Source organism: Cygnus atratus, chromosome 8 (assembly GCF_013377495.2).
Source record: "Cygnus atratus isolate AKBS03 ecotype Queensland, Australia chromosome 8, CAtr_DNAZoo_HiC_assembly, whole genome shotgun sequence".
NCBI lineage: Eukaryota > Metazoa > Chordata > Aves > Anseriformes > Anatidae > Cygnus > Cygnus atratus.
The window spans coordinates 7,963,186-7,985,597 of record NC_066369.1 but is presented as its reverse complement, the minus strand read 5'-3'; positions in this window follow the sequence as shown (position 1 = coordinate 7,985,597).

Genomic DNA, 22,412 nt, shown 5'->3' with positions numbered 1-22,412 from the left:
CAGGAGAAACCTGTAATGTTCAATAGATTCTGTTATAGCATTAATGTTCAATAGATTCTGTTATAGCATCAATTCATATGCTGCTTTTGTCATATGCAGAAGATATGTATTTGAATTCAGAGTCTCATGCTGGGAGAAAAATAAATTTCAGTATCAGCTGGAAAACTTTAGGATAGTGGCGTTAAGTGTTTAGGACTCTGATGTGCATTACCAAGGACAAACAGTTGACTTTAGGGGAGAAAAGAGAGGGAAATGGATTCAAAAGTTTCCACAACCCTAAAAAGCTGAAAAGGAAGGTAAAAATAAGCATATTTCTTTTCTCAGGCACTGTATCTCTCTCTTACTGTGATTACAAAAAAATAATAATTAAAAAAAATATCTTCATATATGGAATACTTGGTGTTTATTTTACCTTTGATTCTTCCAAAGATTTTTGTTACTGGAATAAAAGCCCCATAAAGTTTGGTCATTAAAGCAGAACTGCAAAAGGCCATGTAGGAGAAATGTAATGATAAATCAGGAAAGGACGTAATAAGTGTCAGGAACAAATCAGTCCTAAGAAAATATGCGGCCTTTTTCTTTTAATTTATTTAATCTTTCCAGTTTTTAAATGACATCTATAAGACCTATTGTTGATTAATATTCAGGACCATTTCTGACATTTGTTTTAATTTAGATAGTAATTTGTGTCTCATGGAAAATCTTTGTAAGGATGAGGAAAATTCATACCAATGTAAAATTTATAGGAAAAAAAAAGTTTTCTGGAATAAATTTTGGACTTTTTGGAAGAGACTGGCACTGTCCTTGAAGAGAATAGCAAATGAAATCTGCAAAGACAAATCGTTCTGAGAGTTGATAGATGCACTATCACTAGGAAAGACAGAACATGTTTCTGCCAGGCATGTTTGGGAATAGGGACTTGAATATTTTCATTAATCTTGTCATAGCTTATTGCTGCTAACTTCCACAACAAAGATGGATTTTCCTTTGTAGCAGTGAATGAATATGCTTCTTGAACAAGCTTTTGACAATCTACCTTTTTCATATTGTTATTTCATACATTTTTCATTCTTACTAGAATTAAGTAATTCATGTCTTAATAGAATTGGAGTAACTTAAAAAAAAATGCTGTACTGCTACATCCAAATCAATCTAAATCACATCAGATTGTTTTCTCTTTTTGAGGTAGAAAAGTAACTCTGGTTAATGCTTGGGTTATTCAATAATGAGGTCCACAGACACCGTAGTTACTTGTGCTGGATTATTAAGGTCAAAATGCTAGTTTTTCAAAACTGAGAAATCTCTAGTGAAGTTTCCTTCTCATTTCAGATTTCAACAACTATATTTCACCTTATGCACTTTGCATTTACACCTTTCAAAACTGGAATGATTTCTTACCTGCTAGTGCCATTCTGGAGAAAAAGAAAAAAAAGAGAAAAGACCAAAGTACAGATATTAATCAGGAATTATTGACAATCACAGTGGAAGTATGGGATAGTATAGAGATTCAGAAAAAGTACTTACTAACTATAGAAAACTGCAGGAATGACAGGGAGAGAGAGGAGTGAAGTCACGTTTCAAAGACACATCAGACTTCGTATCAAGGTTCATAGTTCTAGAAAGTGGTCGCTAGGAGGGTGGTCTCAGAAATAATTCTTTTGTAGGACTGTTTTTTTCGCGTCTGCTTTGGACTGAACGGCATAAATTGACATTAAAGAAAAATTTGAATTCTATCTTATTTTTGAGCATAACATCTGTTTATTTCTCTGTGGGCAAGTATGCATAGCAGTGAACAAATTCTGTTCATGATCAAGGAAAAAAAGATTCTTGAGACTCTTCCTCTTCAGCACCAGGAAGAAAAATATTTTCAAAATAGCTATAAACAGGAGTTGCAAGTGTCTTCAGCTGTTGCCTCCCTATTGCTTTGCAGACAGCTTTTCATCACTGCCTGTAAGCTTGAGCTATGTATGTTGTTGCAGGGACTCCCTTTTCCTCATCATTTCTCAGCAGTCCTGGATTAAACATGTCTGATTGCTTAATACGTATCCATTAAGCTAGTAATGAATAATTGCTGAAATTGTTTCCTTCAGTGAATGAGTAGCTGACACTTTTCTGACGTCTTTTATTTTAAGAGCTTAAATTGATTGAACTCTAAATGAAGAGCTTCATCCTGAATCCCTGAATCCCGTGACATTTTTGCCATGATCTCAAGGGAAAAGGTGTGCACATGTAGGCACAATTTGGGAATTTCTTATCTGCATGTCTGGTACTTCTGTAAATAAGAATACGATTAAAAAGCAAAATAGACTTGCAGCTCCAGAATCCAATGTTGTGCCCTCTGCAGCTGAGAATAATTTTTTGAGCAGCTAGAGTTGTTTGTCAGTATGAAAGTGCTTAGGATCTCTGCCTAAAGTGGAATGAGTAATAACTGCTAGATAAAATAGGCCCAGATCTGTACACATCCTGAAAGCTTAGTTTTCAAAAAGGCACTTCATTATGCTTATGACTGTGCATATTTAGATGCATGCATTTAATATATACGTTTAATACAGTAAAATTAATGAGAACACTTAAAACTTCAAGTAGCAGCAGGTGGCTATGTCGTACGGAACAAGACTGACTGGAAAGAAAAGAGAGAAGGAAGAGGCAGATGTGCAGCAAATAGACTTTTTTTTTTTTCCATTTCTTTTTTCTATTATAAACATGTACCGTCTAATAGAAGGTGAGTAGGATATTTTCTTGAAGCAGCTGACTGTTTTAAATGGGCCAGTCATATAGTATATGAAACGCAAAGAGGAGGAAAAGGTTTAATGTAGAAAGGTAAAAGAGGTATGCAAATAACGGATGCTTTTCTTCACTGGTGAAAGTGATTAAAAATCAATTTGAATTTAATCATTTTTTTGGAACATTATATATTTTTTGGAATATCTTCATTTTTTAAGTAGAATTAAAAATATGCCGTTGAGCTTTTAAGTGTTTCAAGTTCGTTCCTAATTAACTTTCTGACAAGCATGAAAAAAAAAAAGAAAAGAAAAAAGATTGGGTAATTTCATGTTGACTGTTTTAGCAAAAAGTAATAGGGGGAAGGAATCTCTTTACGTATGACGGATCTGAAATGGCCCATCACAAAAGAGCCTAAAGTGTGAGAAGACTGTGATGTCTTTGTCATTGAACAGTAGTGGATCAATAAAAAGGAGAAATGTAGCAGTAGTTTTATACTTCTGATTGCGAAAGATATGGTTATTTGCCTTATGACCCTGTTTTAACTGCTGTGGTCTCCCTTGGGGTCAAAACTGCTAGTTTGGGAGCAACTGAGCTAGAGTGAAGAGTTAGCCAGGAGGTGTAGAAATGAAACTTGACAGCAGGCAGAGATGCCTTCCAGCAGAGACAATTCCCTGTACCGCTCTTAACTGCTGGGTCTGTGTAACAAGGAAGGTGTTCTCTGTTGGTGTTCTTTGATAGAAGTGAAAAAATCTGTAAACAGGTATGCTAACAACCTATTGTGAGCCTGTATTTGAGATCATCTATTACATATATTACAGTAGCTCTTCCACCATCCCAATGTTACCTTCTGTCTGGAGTCATTTACAGCTTAGTTTCTTGGGTTTGTTCACATTTGTTTCTTATTGTCTGATTATGATTAAAATTACTAATCACTAAATACATCTTTTCTCCTATTAAGAGTAAGCTTAGAGCAATCTAAGTCAAACTTTGGATTAGGAACTAGCCTGTAGTAGTGATTTCTGTTATTACGCAGCAGTAGGCTGTCAGCCTTTGATAGATGATGCCTAATCAGTTACTGGGTACAACAGCTGAAGATGATGCTTATGCTGAGAAGAAAAATAAAACATCATTAAAATTCACATTTGCAGTATTTTAAGTAGCGGCAAGAATTCTCTACCAGTTCTCTGTGTAGGGAAGGAAAAGTGCACAGTCTGCTCAGTTATTTTAGGAAGTTATCTCTGTGGGTGTCAAGCAGCCTCATGGAAACAAAAATACTCAGAGTGTATTTTTAAGATACACATACACACTATTCACAGTTTATATTAATGGATTTTTTTTCAGTTTTTCAATTTCAGTTCATAACAATAGCAGTTAGGTAGGTTTTTTTTTTTTTTTTTTTTTTTTTTGTGTGTGTGTGTAATTGTTCCTAATTTTGAGTGAGAAATATCTTTATTTTCTGATAAGAGGTAGTTTACCATACTTGGGGGTGGGGAGGTGTTCTAAAGGTCATCTCAGAAGCTTTGTGATAGTTAAAAAAAATATTTTCACTTGGATCATTGGCTACCATGAGAAAGTAAAAATTAACTTTTGTTTTTGCCATAAAAGGAAATATAGTTACTGCTGTTAGTGTACTTCTTATTTTTTTTTCCGAATTACTTGATGCTAGTAAATCAATATGCTACTTGTCATGTTGAAAATGACATATATGTTATGCTATCACATCAGCATTTATCTTTCGACTGGCAATGAATTGGTGGTGCCAATTCTGAAAATCAAAACTGGTAACTGTGTTAGGGTAAAACACAAATTTATATAAATGATGTGAAAAGTGTTGGTACTTTATTTTGTGATAATTTGAAGCCTGAGAATTTCACAAGAAAATAAAAATATAATCTCTGTTACTCAGCCCAAGTGTTCTTGCTGGTACTGAGCTTGCTTTCCTTGCTGGTCAGTTGCCTGCGGACTACTTGGCCTCTGATATTGCCTTCAGCCCAGGACTGGACCAGCACTTTGCCCACCTCCTGGCTCCTGCCAAGGAGGGGAGAGGAGAACCAGCGCTGAACCCATCCTTGGCTAATATTCTTCTTGGCTAATAGTCTTCCACAGGAAGATAATATATTCTTTCTTCAACAGTTTACAAACTAAAAGCATTTTAAGTTATTAATGGATGACAACTGATGGATATGTCTGCTTGCATCAATAAGAGGGTGCCAAACTTCCCTACTTGCAGAACTAGATATTTTAGCAGCAGCCAATGTAAAGATTCATGACCATTTGAGGTTGGTTATCACTGCTCTCATAATGCGCAGACAGCTCTATACATGTGTCTGAAATCACCATGTAAGTAAAAACTTAGAACTATTCAAAAGGCGGGCTGATGAAGAGCAGAGAGAGAAGATCTTCTTTTAGAAGATCATTGGAAAAGCTATGCAGGAATGAAGCAATGTGGAGTTAATTGCAGGTTACTTTATTCCATACATCTGAAAAACCTGAATTGACTTCCTTTCATTATATTCAATGGTTCCTTTCAGAAGTTTTTGTATGCCTATTAGAGACATCATAGTTGTGTTTTAAGTAGGAGAAATAGGACTTTTCTAAATATTAGTTTGCTGTAATTTTTGACAAATTTTGACTATTGTCTAGTGAGTAATATCTTGTGATTTTCTCTCTCTCCTAAAAGGCTGGGCTATAACTGACTCCCATAGAAACTACTACTCCACAGATAAATGTTTAATTATTATTTTGAATTGTTTAGAATCCCCAGATGAAAGACACAGGAAGTGAAGAATGGCAATATGCTGCAGAATGTCATTAACTTACAGTAATTGACATATCCAGTGCAATCACTGAATTTTATGAAGCTGTCAATAAGGAGCAAATCATACTTATTTGCAGTCACCAGGCTTAGACTGTCTTTCTTGTTACAGCAGCTGTGATTCATTTCCTCTATGCAGGGAGAGGGGAATGGTTACTTGGGACAGAGAAAGGGTCAGGCAATGTCAGAGTAACTTTTTCATGTAGATTTATGTGAGGAGCATCAGAAGTATACAAAACATTACCTAAGAGAATTCTCTTTGATTGTTTCATATTTTCTTGCATCTATTTGGAGAAAACTGACTAATTTAATGCTACCGGATAAAACAAAAAAATAGAAGAATGAGGAATAGAACTAGACCACAGAAAGATTGTCTCTCTCTTAATCATAGACTGTCCTTACAAATGATATTGTGGAGCAAACACAGTCCTAATCGAAGTGGGGCTTAAGGGAGGAAGGAAGACGTTGAGTCCTTTTCTAAATCTACCACAATAAAATGTTTTGGAAGTAGAAAATGTACCATTTGTTTCAATGAATTTGCATAGGTAATTGCTTAGTTACATATTTCCTTATTTTTGTAGTACCCAGAGACTCTCCATATCTTAGATGTAATTGTTGATTAAACTTCTTGATCTCCATTTGGAAGGCCTTCCTGTATTTTACTCTCTGATCACAATAAAGAAGATGCATAAGTTCCTTTTAATTATGAAATAAATCCAAGATAGCAGCAGAGTCTAACAGTTTGGTACTCTGAGTTGATGAATTGCTATTTACAATCTTTATATCAAGTATTTCCTATTGCAGCCTACAGTTTTATGAGCAGAACTATGCACATGGTAACATCTCTAACATGGTTTATTTAAATCAAGAAATCAGCAATGAAACACACCCAAATGCTGGATTATTCAATTTGTCCTAACTGAACAGTGCATCACCATTAAGGCTCATAATGGGTTTTGTGAACCCAGTGGTTTCTCATCTAAATGAGATTTTATGGGATTTATACGTCTTTAACACTAACTGTTAAAGATTTGTAGATGTTAAAATCAAATTTAAGTGCCAGGCTGAAATCTATTCAAATATTAGTGTTGTTATTGGCTTTTCCCAAATGTCATCAAAATAGATCAGCACAGTAATGAACACTTCATATTTCATAATATGCAAATATACAGAAAGCAGAGATTTTTCAACTTTTCCTTTTTTCTGATGGTAGATGGGTTAATATCTGAGGTTTTTGTGAGTACAGAAACACAATAATATACAGTGATTTATGAAACAAGGTGGGAATAAATAACAGTAAACAGGTAGAGAGTGTACAGTCATCTGCAGCACCATATTCATGCAGTAGTTAATTGCTATGCTAAATACTGTTGAGTTACCTATATGTCTTTGATGAAATTAACATGTAATGGTGTCTGAGCAATTTAAGAATATACATCAAAGGACCTGTTTCAAGCAAGCTAACTTGCAAGCAACTCTGTGTTATCCACCTTGTGCCAAACGCTGCAGCCCTCAGTGCAGTGGGCAAACCGGGCCTCTGAGCAGCCTCTTGGTTTAGCTCTGCTCAGGATTGTGCAAAGCAGCTCAAAAAGAGGGCTGCCGCAGTGTAGGGGCTTTAGAGGGGCTTGAGGGGGTTGTTTTGGGGGTACTGATTTGGTCTTTGAATCCTAAATGGACTGGTTTGTACTGTTTTATGATAAATTTACAATAGTTAAAATGTTTGCAACTTTTACCAGCGTATGGTACAAAGGGCATCAGGAAGTTGTGAGAGCCCCAAACATAAGGCAGTGCTGGCTTGTGCCCCCAAAATAGCCAGTCTGCACCAAAGTGAAGAACTGATGTTCATGAATGGCTATGCTGACTGCAGCAGATCATAACCCAAGGATGAAAAATGTGATGTGTTGTCAATTTTTTGAAATACAACTTCAGATGAAATGCTTCGGATGAAACTTTCATCAGTATGTACCAGTGGTGATGCATGCTGCTGCATAATGAGGATTAAATACCAAATAGGAAAGTGCTAAGCCAGTACAGTGAGTATTCTTCAAGGAAATTTCTCCAAGTCAGTCAGCTTTTACCCATGACTTGAATACAGTCTGATCAAGCCACAGAACAGTTTTCTTGGTCAGAAATAAACTGGCTTGTGCTGAGGTTTAGCATTTAGAGCCTACAGTCAGTATTGGCTAGCTGAAACAGAAATGTGAACTAAAGCCACTCGCTTTTACAGGTCAGAACCTTTCCTCTCCTAATACTATTAAAATGATAACTAGAGGGTGTTTTCAGTTAATGAGGTAATTATACTATCCTGGATTTGACCTTGGAGTTTATTACTCTTTTAACAAGAAATGAGAAGCGGAGATATGTCTTTGTTGCTGGACACATCTTGAAATTTTTGAGTGGAAGAGCCAATCAAAGCAAAAAGATTATGGTGGTGAATTGGAGTATATAAATTTGCATATTAATAGTATTGCTGAGAAAAAACTGCACAGTGATCATGCAAATCTTTTAACTCTGGCTAATAATGGCTGTCTATCAACTGCAGTGCGGGGATTCACAGGCTGCATGTTCACTGAGAAGTACTGATATAGCAAATTTGCAAATAGCAAAAACAATTACAGTGCAAAGAAATACATAACTAAGAAGACTTGCCTGCATAACTAAATTCTCATCTACCAAATAGGTCCTTCAATAAAACATTTTATATCCCCCTTCCCTACTTTTTATCACAGCAACTTTAAATAAACAAATGGAAAACAAACCAAAACAGCATTGCTTATTAAATGAAAAATTCCCTATTCATTCTTTCCTTAAAAAAAAAAAAAATGTTTTGAATACAAGGGCAAACTTCCTTTGGTGTTGTGAAACTGAGAATTTAATAAAATATAATTAAAATAATATCTCAAAAGATAAAGAAATAAAGGTGTTAATCATTACCTATAAAGGCATGGTGACAAACTTTCCTCTTAGATGGCATGTGCAGGATCAGTTGCCCTGGCTATTTTTTTTTTCCTGTGGAGAATATAGAATTTTGTATTTTCTGAAACTCCAGGGAAAATAAGGAGCCGATGGAGCTAACAGGCAGAAGGAAAAGGAGAAATAATCAGATGTTTTCTATCACTCCTATTCGTAGTGTAATATAAAAGATTCTGATCTATTTTTCATAAAATTAGAGTAAATATTGTTTTTTCTTAAAATATCTATTTAATATGGTAGGTACGTTGGTTTGCAGTACTCCTTAATAGAAAGTTTTCATATAATTAAGACCATGTTTTTTGTTTGCTTGTTTAATTTAACTGTGTTACTATGATTAATAGTATTATAATCTCATTAAATATATCTTCATAGAGATTGTGAATTAGGAAAGATACAATTTGACATCTTTTACAAAACATATTTATTCTTCGGATTATAGCTCTGTTTTAAGAATATATACCCTTTCCTTTGAAGGAGATTGTAGGCTTGTGGAGAAGACGACTGTATTCATATAGTCTGGCGCAACTTGCCCTTGTTAGTCCATTTTATTGTAGTAAGCCTCTTTCCCTAGCCCTCCTAGGAGAATATTTCTTTCTTGAATTTGTCTACTTCCACAGCCTGTGATATAAGTTGTCTGCTAATTATTCTCCTCACCCAGTGGGCTTGGATTCCTGTTTACTTTCCCTGGTTGCACTGAGGATGTGAGTTTAACAGCCCCCTCCACTCCTGCATTTTGTCCTGCCCCTTACCCTCACCGCCGAATAAAGGGATGATTTGCCCAAAAGGTGATGCAGAGAGGATGTGGTGGACACACTCCTCTAAACAGAGTAGAAAAGGGAGCAGGGCCTGAAAAATACAGTGGGAGACTGATTGCTCATAGTTATTTCATACAGGCAGGTCTTTGTCATTTGCTCCTAACAGTGACGGCTGACCGCTCACCTTCAGGAATGCTCTTCCTATGTGAAAATATTTTGGGTCAAGATCAATACAAGGGTCAGATTATCTGTCATTTTTTCCTCTTGGTTTTCACCTTGGAGTGTCTCAGTGCCCTTTTCCTTTATATACTCATAACTATCCTAGGAGCATTAGTTTTCTGTGTCTCCTAGTGCTGGGAAGGTCCAGCCCTTCATGTAACATAACCAGCACCGATGAACTCCAATTTGTCAGCAGGGAAAAAGAGGCTGTTCCTAGCTCATACCTCTGCCTATTTTGGTCTACATTCAGATCCAGCATTTAACTATTTTACTAAAATCGTTTCAATTTCTGAACAGAAAAAAACTAACAACACAATAACAGTATTTCCTAGTGATGTACTTGAACACAGAAGTTCCATTATATTATATAAAAAAGTGAACAGCAAAAATTATATCCAGCTGGAAGTTGTGTGCTCTAGTATTCTAGCTTCTGTACTTAATGAAGAAGTTAAAAAGTGTTAGTCATTCATGTGGGATTTTAGTCATCCATGATTCAGTTAAACCATTTTGACAGAAACATAATTAAACTTCAGTGAGTTGCTTTAGTACTGTTTTTTCAGCATTCTGAAAAGTTATTTAATATTATGATTATATCCAACATCTTGACAGCAAGTAAATATTTAGATAGTCAAACATAATTATACATATCCTTGAGACTCAGACAAAGATTTCAGCATGACATGACTTTTGATTTTGATCATGTAAAAATTGTTCCAATTCAGTGTATGGATGAAATTAAAAAGTCAGAGAGATACATTTCCTGCTGCTGTACTGTGACTAGACTGGACGTATGGGTTTTTGATTGCATGATTACTTTTAATTTTTTTGTCTCATAGCTTTTACTTGGGTGTAATTTTTTTCCTGAGTTCTGTGAAAAAATATATATATTTGGGAACAGTGAATGATGGCATTTCCTAATAATATGAAGAGGAAAAGAAACATTTTTCAATGTTTTGTCATTTGACAAGAGAAACATCTGATTACCTGAAAATTAAGGATGCATTTACACAAAAAGGTATCTTTTAATGTCTAAAATGCTTATTCTGCTGAAAATTTGACTATGCTTTCATTGAGAAATAATTGGAACAATACAATGAATTTGGGCAATAAAGTTTGTTAACAGCTGTCTATCAAAGGTGCCAAAACTGTCATGAGTAATGACAAACACACAGGGACTATGATGCCTGCTCTCCGTAGAAGACAGGATTATTCACTGGAGGTTATATAGTGTCATTTATCACATATAAGAAATTATCCAAATATATTACTGCTGATGGTGTAAGTTCAATCTGGTAGGGAATGTGTTCCTGTCCTTTCCCTAGAAGCATTACAATGACTTCAGAATGTAGTGAAAACTGTAGAAAAATACTGCAAACCAGAAAAGTAATGCAATTTGTGTTGTAATACTTTGCATAAGAGTACACCAACTGTGGTGTGTGTAGTTTGCTAATGACATGATTTTTATTCTCATTTTCATCAGATGATGGGATTTTTAGTATTTAACAATTTATTTTTCTGATCAGACAAAATGCAAAATCAGTTTAAATCCAACTAGAAGGAAGATACTTTGTGAGTTAAAGAACAATTCAAAGAATAACGTGATAGCTGGGGATTTAATTTTTGCAATATACGCTGTGATTTATAGATCTTTAGCTGCTCTAGAAGCTCAGGTGGCACTGATGGTCGAGGCCACTTTTGAGTTTTTGAATGTTTGTAACTATGCTTCCCAGAAACCAAACTGTTCAATAATGCATTCGTAATATATGTATTGAATAACTATACTCAAAAATAATATGCAAGCCTGCCTAATAACAAAACAAGAATTCTCAAATATTTTAACTTTTTTTTTTTTAGAATCAATGGGTCCATAAGGTCAAATTGATTAATATTGACCTCCCATTGAGTAAGTCCTCAGTTAAAGAGATTCAGACACTCCGATGTCAAATCTTGGCTGCCTACCAAGGTGTTGTATCAAAATGTTATCAGGTTGTACTTTTGATTTTGGTTTTGCTTGCTTGTTTTTGTTTTTATTTTAAGATCAGTTATAATAATGAGAACGGATATCTCAAGCATCTGAAATACTGAACATTTCTTGGAATTAAGATTTTACTTTAATTAACCTGGAAGCTAAAGAAATAGTGGAAGAAAAGGAAAGCAGAAAGGTTGCAATACACTTCTTTCAGTGTATTCTCATCCATTTCATATCACAATTCCTTACTGAAATTCCTTTTTTAAGGAGATCAAATGTCATGATAAGGAGAATAGTACGTTTCCTCATTACTGTCTACATCTAAGCCTAATTTTCAGTATTCTGATTTTAGTCTATCAGCTTCTTGCACTCTCATTAGCAGATCCAAGATCCAAGACAGAAAGTAAATTTTTTTTCAGTTTTACTTTTTAACTTTTCTTAGCTTTAAAAAAGAATTTTATTTAACCAGACTATTACTGCCCATAGCAATGTAGATAATAGGCTTGTATACAACATATCTGCTGCTATAGTAGTGGTAGCTGCTGAGAACATATTCTCTTTTCAATACTGCTTATCTTCTTTCTTGGGGTGTTTCTGTTCTTTACTTTAACTGCTCTATAAGGTGAATCTGCATGGTTCACCATGGTAAACAGGTATTATCTTTTGGTATTCCTGGCCATCTCTGCAGTGCAATAAAATCAAAACCAGCAGACAATTGAATACATCTGTTTTCCTTTAATAATTGACATCTTGAATTATACTCTGTAATTTTGGAATGACAAATTTTTTATTTACCAGTGTATGCTTCTACTGACCTTTACACCCAAAGTCCTCAGTTATATCAAACATATTTTTGATATAGAGTACGTTTCAAAATGAAACAAATTATGGTTTTATACATATTTATGATCCACTCAGATTTCTTCATATATTTTGTAGAACTCTGAAATAAAGTGGGACTTTATATGTCTTTGTGCTTCAGCAGTACGCTTGTTAAAAGTTATTTTTTTTAGTGTGCAGAAGAGAGAGACAGACTTGGGAAAAGAGAGTTAACCTAAAGAACAGAAATCCAAAATATAAAACTTTTAGAAGCAGTTTCGTTTGTTTTTGTTGTTCTTGTTTTAGAACTTCAGAATATTTTCTCTAAGTTCTTTACATGCTATTTCTGGAAGCTTTAATATTTGCTACCTTCCATTCTCCCACTTTTCTCCTTAAAAGTCCACATCAATCCAAATGACTAATAAGAGGGAAAAGAATGTTTCAGATTGATTTTTCAGTTGCTTGGTGGGTTTGTTTTTTAAAAAAATCGATGTGTTTTTATGAGTCTTTACCAGCAATTTCTAACAGTCATGTACATGAAGTAAGCCTATCTATTCCACTAATCTCTAACTGACAATAGTGTCCTGTGATGATAGGAAAAAGCCTTTATTGTGAATGAGAATACACATATTTCTAAAACAGTCATGATTTTCATTAATTTATCCCAACCAAAATATGAGCTTCTAGGCTGTATTATTTGTCAGATGTAGTCTTCCAAATAAATCACTTTGTGAAAAAGAACAGATTGGAGACAATTGAAATTTTATTCACAATATTCCTGGTATCTTATTATCTGCTCCTATATTTAATGGGAATCTTTTTTCAAGTGCTGTTGTATTTTTACTGACTAAATTATATAAATATATACCTGATCTTTCAAAATGGTTCTTTTTATCCTGTCTCTTATGTTAACAAATATTTACTCATTCAAAATTATTGGCAATGCAGGTAATGCAGTGACAATAATTGCTAGGCTTTAAAATTTGATGGTTTTTAGATGAAGAATCCATTTTTTCATATCATGCAGATATTGTGAAAAAAAACAACAGGTCATTGATATGAGTATTTAAATATAAATTTAAGCACCTCCCATTAGGGTTGCATTAAGTCCGCCAAAGGAAGTTCAGGTCTCCCAAAAGTCTACCTTTGTGCGCACTACATCCTGGGAGACTTGGAGTTCATGTGGGCTTATGGTTTTAATTAGGGTTAGGGTTAGGGTTTGGAGAGAGACAAAGCACAGGGTCCTGTTGTAAGTGGGGTTGCGTAAAGGCTGCCAAAGGAAGTTCACGACTTTCAAAAGACTTCTGTTTTGAGAACAAATATACTTAGATAAAGAGAAGATGCAAAGACCTTAACCTTGAGGATTTAAAAACCTCTTTCTGTTTTCCTGAAGGACATTATGATCTCATTACCTTTCTGCCCCCCTTCCCCCCCTTTTTTTTTTCCCTCAAAACTTTGAAGCCAAATTTGTTAGTCAGAATTATCTGCCATCATTTTTTGGGGGGTAAATGAAACCTTGTTGATTTGTAGTCAGTACAGTATTTCTACTGAGAGACATTTTCAGGGGAAGGACACCACACATTTGAAATATTTTTTTCATTTGGATTCTTTCATATGTCTGTGATCCTTTAAGAAAAAAAGCACAGTAGCATGTACTTTGTTCTAGTCATGATGCTTTAGCATATATGCTGTCAAAATTTCTTGTGATTTCACAACGAGCAAGACTTTGCTACATTGCAATTTTGAGCTATGTAGAGAGAAACAGGTGACAGTAGTAGTTGGGTGATGGTTGGACCAGGTGATTTTGAAGGTCTTTTCCAACCTTAATAATTCTATGATTCTAAATGAAGGAAAAGAGGAGAAGAACCAGAGCTTATAACTTCACACCTAGTGAAGACTGTATTTATGCTCTTCTGCTTCAGGCTCAGAGCTGCTTTTTTTCCCCTCTTATTTCATCTATAGGTTACTGCTGAATTTTCCACCTGTCTCTTTTAAGAAACCTTGGCTGCTTTGGCTTGAATTTGAAGGACATAGACGGGATCATGAACATGCATGTTATTGGCCTGACAATAACTGTAGTAGTTGAGGAAGAGGTAGGAGTAGTATGAACCCTTAGTACTGGCATTTACTATGGATAGTGGAGTTTTTAGGCTGGATTTTATTTTTCTATTGATACTGCATGGGAGAATTATTACAGAAAAGCAGAGAAGATAAATACTTTTTTTTTTCCTTCAATCTGATGGATTAAATGTGTTGTAATGTGTTGTAGTCATTCTGAAAAGCTTTCTTTTTTATTTTGGCTTTCCATTAGAGTTAGGATTGAAAAATAAAAAATCTCCCCACTCTAATTCTTATAAATGACATTTCTTAGAGACATATATCTAAGAAAAAAGCTTACTTCAGCATCTTGGACTTGATTAACAAGTCCCATGTTATGAGACAGGATATGTTGGGCTTGGGAAAGAAAGGTGTTGGACAACCAACTTATTTTGAAGAAGCAGGTGGAGACAAGTGATTGTCAAAAGTAATGTAATTAACAGTGGGTAAATGGTTATTGCTCATGTGCTGTAGTACATAGTAATTGCATCTGAAAAGTACAAGAAGTACTATTTCAAATCTCACACATGTATAGCCTACGTAAAACATTTATCACACAAAACTTTGCAAGTTTTGCTATACTGGTAACAGAGATTTGTAATGCTTTTTATTCTTTCCCTTAAAAACATATATCTTGAGAATTATAGTTGGTTTGTTTTTTATTGCAGTATGAACTGAAAAAGATCTTGTGTCCTCTGGAGACCATGAGCAGTTACATACCACTGCAGATGGGAATTGTTTTCACAAACCAGTCTCTTAGTTATGATATATAATACATCATTTTACCTAAATCCAGGAGTTGCTAATACTTCTTATATGGCAACAACTAAGAATCATCTGTCAGTAGTTTATAACCCCATCTGTGAATCAGTGGACCACAGCTGTAGCTTGCAATATCACTTTTCAGTGACTAACAGGTCTTATAGCAAGCTTTTCCATTGCATCTTACAAAATCTATGGGTCGCTGTAGAAATTATTGCCCATTGAACCACTACACATATTTGTGCATTATAGGAAGTGTAAAGAATATCTGCTACTAGTGTTTACTTTATTTCAGCATTATGAATGTGAACCTCACTTCTTCATCAGTGTACTATGTCAAGGGATCCTATCACATTAAGTTTGATAAATAAATAGCATTAAAGATTGCACTAGCTGTGTAACTAGCCTGCTTGACAGTGAAAGATTTTAAAATGCCTACTTCACACGCAAAAAAAATGAATACAAGCCCATTTTATGTGTGAAATGACAAACTATAATGATTAATAGACCTATTTAAATGAATAATTGTCCTATGTATTATACCAGTTTATGCTGTACAATAGCTATATATGCAGCAGCTGGCAAACCTCTTCTGTGGAGATGCAAAAGATAAGAATTGGTGAAAAATAACAGCTGAGCCAGGCCAAGCTAAGAGTAAGCCTACAGAATATTTCATATGACTTCAGTGGAGTTGAGAGAACTTTATTGGCATTGAAAGGTTTCAAATACCCTTCCTCCAAATTTTATTTCCATGTCTTTCTTGAATTACTGTAGAATGTCAAATTTTAAAGATCTAAATTAATTCTAGTGAAACAAATCTAGGCAAATTTTCTTTGCACTGTATGAGAAATTATACGATAGGATTCTATTTTTGCTTGATAAAGAAGGAATTAAGAAGGCTAGCATAGGTGTAACAAAATTGGGAGTTTAAGTGATAAATTCTTTCATTTCTATATTATGTTTCATTTCCTGAGCACTGTGATGGAAATTACTTACTGCATAGTCAACTGTCACAGGGCAGGTGTGATTATCAATTAGCAGGAACGTAGAAAATAGACCTGCATTTAACCAGGTTTGATCAGCTTTATTTTTAACTCTATACAGACACAGGCAGGTGGGTGTTTGTGAGTCTTTCTTTTTGCTTTAGCATTGTAACATCCTCAGTTACCACATTTGATCTACTTAATACATTTTATAGCATGACTTTGCATCTTCTAAAATGTTCTTGAGTATTTTTCTTGGATCTTTGCTAATTTTGCTGTTTTTCTTTCACAAATGTAGTCTGCCAAAAAGCTGCTGAATCCTTGGTTACTGCTAATTTGCTCATTTGGCAACAGTAGAGACATTTTAATTATAATTAAATAAATGCTTGTGGATGAAAGATCCAGGAATATATTGCCGTTCTATCTCTGTAGTTATAAAGTTAAAATAATTTTGGAACAAATGAGGTCTCTTTGGTGTTTATTTCCATTGTATTATGAACATAGCATATATACTTTACAGTGTTGGTCTTAGAATAGTAATTTGGCCAAATTCTTCAAGTAAGTTCCTATGGGGATACAAAGAACAAAAACATTTCCCTTATATTAACATTGTGCCAGAGTATGTACAAGAGTATGGGAAAAGAAGGATGAAAAAGCTCACAGGTTGTGTTAAAGGTTTACCTATTACTGTGGGCAAAACAGACTCAGCTTGGGAAAAGTTAATTTATCGACAGTTAAAATAGATTTGGGTACTGAGAAAGAAAGGACAAGAATAAAAACAACTCCTTGCTTCTCTGCCCTTTTCTTTCCTCCTTCATTCCAGTCTCCTCTATCCCCACCCCGAGATTAGTGTGTACTTACAAAGAATTCTCTTAAGGATATAAATTTTTTTTTGACAGTGCAGTGATATTTTTAATATAATTTAGAAGTACTTGAAACTTATCATAGAGAAATGGGGTTAGACAAATTTCTGTCGCTGTAAAATTGCTATTTCACTTTGTATGTTGCATGCTAATGGATTGTTTTAAGAATTAATTGATTTCTGTGTTATCTGAGAGTGAGAATGAGTTTATAACCTTATGACACTCAGCTTGGAATCTACGCCAAATTTATATATTTTTACTGTTATAGAATAACAGAAGCATGGTGGTAGGATCTGAGTCTCTGAATTGAGAAGAAGGAACCTGTACATCTTTTGAAATGTATGTCTATTATTAACTACTAATGGAACAAATGTTTCCTTAGGACTTAATTCAAAATCCATTGAAATTGATATAAGGATTTCCAGGTTTAGGTTAACGTCACAACTGTACGCTTGTCATAAGCAATGCAAAATCACTTTATTTTCTTTTTTGTTTCACTTGCATAAAGTAAAAATATCATTAGAACATTTAACATCTCTAAAGTAAGTCTGTGATGCCCCTACAGAGTCTCCCTCCTATCATTCAGAAGCACCTTTTCATTCTTTTGAGGCCTTTTGGCAACAACAGAGACAACTAGAAAATAATCTTCAGATAACATAAATCCCTGAGGCAATACAGACTGCAGTCTTCAGAAAGAAATGAAATAAATTTCTTAAAATGTTTTGTTTCCAAAATTTGTTTTTACAACATACATATTACTCATAATTGTGTGGACCAGCACACATGATACACTGCAAACAGCACAGGCTATTTTAGTCACCTAGATACTATTGCAATTTCAGGCTTTCAGGGAAGGATGAGATAGTAATATAAAAGTTTGTCCAAGCTTTTCCTGTAGATTTGTGAATATGCTGAAAACACACATTTTTATTCAGAGACAGAATTGTTTCTTTTCTGCAGTCTAAGATTCTCACTTTTTTTTTTGTCTATTTTATTTTTTTTTTACATTTCAGCAAATTTTGGTGTGGGACAAGGGCAGGGAAGTCTGTCTTTTTCTTATACATATAAAATGTACTGTTTCCCTGCTTATGCCATTATTCTGTCCCTTTTGAAGAAAACACTGAAGGATTTTCTGTTTCTGATTCAGTGAATGGAAAATTGTGCTGAAATCTATGTTGCAGGGTCATGAGAGGCAGAATACAAAGGATAACATAATAAAGATTTATATGAGAATATACAGCTTGTGAGGGCTTCTTTTGCTTTGTGTTACTTGCTCTGTTTGCCTTATACCACGCTGGGGAAAAAGATTGCTCTCATTTCACATTAGGTTGTGTTCTGCACTTAAGTTGAAAATATTTTTTTTAAATATTTCTTTTAGCAGAGACATTGTAGAAGCTAATAGCATTTTTCAGTGCATGCAAGGGACATGGAATTTCTTTTTAGTCTTTCAATTTAATTTAAAGTGTTGCTCTTTTTTTTTTCTTTTTTTCTGAGATGTATCTAAAATAACACCAGGGGATTTTATATTTTCTGTTTTACAGAGATTTTGCTGAGTTTTAATGTGATATAAGCTGAGTTTTAATGTAATATGCAACTTCTCCTAAATCTGGGCTCTCAGGATAATGGAGATTCTTCTGATCTGGTGAACTTTCTTAGTTAATGTGCATTAGTGGTAGCACCTTTACTTCCATGGTGCCTTCAGTTTGTTTGCACGTTTAACAGTGATTCTAACTTAGTTCATGATTCCAATCTTATTTTAAATAAGTAATAAATTAGTGCCACATTTATGAAACTTGTCATATGTGAACGACCAGTTCTGTTGCATAGGAGCATGAAGTTATTTTTTATATTGGTTTTCAGAGTTAAAATTACCCTCTGATATCCACTGATAACCTGCAGTTGATTTCCTAATTTCTCATGAACTTGTTGCAGCTATATAACACTTTTATATGGAGACAAAGGTAACGGAGAAATATCAATACACATTCAGTCAGTCCTAGAGAATAAAAAAAAATAAAAAATAGTGGCTTGACTTCTCATGTTCTATGTTTTCCTGTTATTTTGATGATCATGGACTTTGAAAAGACATGAATTGAGAAATCACAGTTGTTTTTTTTTTTTAAGAAGTGAGATGAATGTGAATTAGAGCAGAAAAATAACACAACGTCATTGAAAACAAATAATTAAATAACATTTAAGTGTCCATAAAGGGTCAGAGATGTGTATATGAATATCAGAATGCTAACATTCTGCTATGAATGCTAACAGTGTAATTAAAACTGTAAAAGTCTTTTTCTTTTTGTGACATTGTTTTCTTTTTTATTAAACTAAAATGTAAATAATTAGTGCAGGAGGGAGTTAGTAGTTCAGTCTGTAAGTTGAAACTTTTCAAGGTTATGCCCAGGTATTCAAATTAAAGTTTACAACAGATACAGCATGCAGCCCAGCAAAAATCAATAACCTTAATAGGTCAAGTTACTCAGAGTTATGTGAATGCCAATTAAGTAAATAAATGGCTATAATGAGATGTTGTCAATGAGAGATCTTAAATGGAAGTAAAAATGACTGAATGGAGGATATAGGTTATAGGAAAAAGCAAGAATTCAGTCCGAAAGGCAATGTCAGACTGATTAATAATCAAGGCACATTTGGATAATGAACATATGGGAGAGGTCTACAAATCTGCAGTCAAATCCAGACTGCTCTAAAAGATGAGTTCAGAATTTATGCAGGTGATTTGTACTTCAGGTTTTAAATGACACAAGATATTAAAGATTATTTACAAGATTACTGTGGCATAGATTGTCACTGTGGAAAATGAGAAAGAAAAGATATTAATCTAGAAAGAAGGACATTTCACTCAGGCAAAAATGCATATCATGGTAATGCACAAGTACAAGATGTAGAGTTTCAAATACGCTCCTGAGTTTTTTCTGAAGGAAGTGGAAAAGAAGGAGTGCCTGAACCTTGAATACCTCTGCTTTTGCTCTCTGCTAGAAGATTTCAATGGTATCTAGAGATAACGTCTCCCATGACTGCAACTTAGCCAGAGATAGTCTAGTTTCTGTGTTGTCTGAACGCCTGTCAGATGGAAAATATCTTGTCTGTGCCTGCTCCTCCTTGGCTGTCTTAGTATTCCTTTGAATTTTTCTGGAGTGTCATAATCCTTCCCTTGGTTTTCATGGTTTTACCTTCTGAATGCACTTCCACAGATTTGTAGTGTAAGATCAGGCCTGCCTAGCAGACAGTTTAGGATTTTCTTAATTCTACTTTTCTGTGTGTGCGCTAATTCTGACTGGCTGCATTTTTTGCCTTTTCTCTAGAGGTTTATTTATTATTATTATTATTTTCACTCACGCTTTTTCAGTGACTGACCAGTGAGTTACGAGGGGTTATGCAGGAAAAGATTAATGAAGGCTTACTGCTTTAAACTGGAGAAGCCTTTCTAAAGAGCTCCCACCTGAAAATTTACCATGTCAAGCAACTCTGTACGTTCACTGAGTGAAATCTTGTCTTTCAAAAATAAAACAAAAAGTAGTATCATCTGGCATTTTTCAGTACCTGCACTTACAAAAGGGTATTTGGGAACTGTTATTTTGTAATCCAGTGTCTTGTTAATTTTCTTCCTGAGACCTTTTGCTACTTGTTAAATATAATATTTTTAGTTTATTTCTAGATGTACTTACAATCTGTAGTTTCAAGTAGTTTGTATAATATAAATATAGGTTATCAAAGAATAGTGTTTTTAATACTGTAACTTAAGTAATGCCTCTTTTAGTCATTCAACTTGTATGAATTTTATTCAAATATTGTATAGAAAGCTCATGGAAAATACTTGATTTTGAGACTGTATTTAACAAACCTCTTGCAATATCACTGTGTCATATGCAATCTTTGCACTGTAAAAAAGTGTATTTTATATCTTTCAGTCTATCTATTTTATCTTCCTTTAACTATTGAGTCTCAGAGTTCCTGGCAGAATATCTAGGAGAATGTGTTTCATTTCCAGGCGTACATCTCAAGTAATGGAACGTATTATGTTCTTATGTTGTATAGGAAATTTGTCTCACAGCAAGGCTGGAGAGACTTTGAAAGTTGCATCTGAGTGATCCAAAACTAGCAGTGAAACGCTATTTCAGCTCTCCAGGAAGATGAAAGAGCTTTTTACTTTCTTGCTATTATTATAATTTGAGAGTGACAAGTGATAAAAGCAGCATCGGACTGAGTGCCTCCCACAGTTTTTAACAGCATTTCCGAACCATATGTAATGCTTTCCTTATTGATAGAAGTACAGAAGGTAAGTTGTTCATTCTAAAAAAATGGAATTTTTGAGGTTATGGTTCCCTGTGCAACTTGATGTGCACAAAGGAACAAGCAATTAGCTATACAGACATCAATAACATCCATAGATCCCTTTATTCATAGCTATTTGAATGCCGGTTAGTTTGAACAGATAAACAGACATAATAATAAACTGTCAGTCCAAGTCTTTAGAAGGCAGGTAATGTGACAGAAGACATCAAAAAAGAAAGGATATAAGCTAAAGCATGAGGGAGAATAAAAGAATTATAACTTCTGAGTATACTGACACTTACCAGCTGAATTTGAAGTACATTTTGAAGAGGACAGTAGCACGATGAATATACAGAACAAAGCCCACACAAATTATAAAAGCACACATTCTTCTTTCTTGAAAGTATCTTAAATCAGTTTTTGTCCCATTTTTTAGAGGTTTAACAGACTCTTTGTTTTTCCCAAGAAGTATTATATACCATCTGCTGCTGTTTGTCCTTTTGTTTATTAGACATACTGATAAAGCAGACCTTATAAACAGTTTCAGCCTTAAAAAAAGACTATAAGAAGTGAAAATTCTAGCCTACATTCTGTGAAACAAAATAAATTTTCTCAAACAGTTGGTAGAATAGAGAAGCTACAGTGTCTTAGTGTTATTTTAAAGTATTGAAGTATTTATAGTACTTAAGGTTCCAGTACTGGAAAAATGAATTTAATAAAGAATCTGACAGTTCCCTCTTTTGACACACATGGCATTTCTAACACGTTGCTGTATAATTTTTCTTCTTGGCTTCTTACAAACCATTCCAAAGATATTCACCATTGCAAGAGAAAAGGTTGAGCTTGTCAGTATTGAAAGTTTTCACTTTTCTTTTTCTTACAAAAGAATGCTTCTATTAGTCAACATGCATTTTTTTTTTTGTCTTCAGAACAACATAAAGTCAAGCTGAGTGTAATGAATGATTTTTTTAAAAAAATAAACTGTTTTTACTAACATTTTATTGGACTTTCTTTAAAACCTGTGCAATTAAATCCTTTACAGTCTCTGATGTTCTTAACAAGATACATGTTTCAAGACTGTATTAAAATATATTCTTATTGTGGTGTTACTCTTTTGCTTTCTTCTTGTAATAGTTTGGT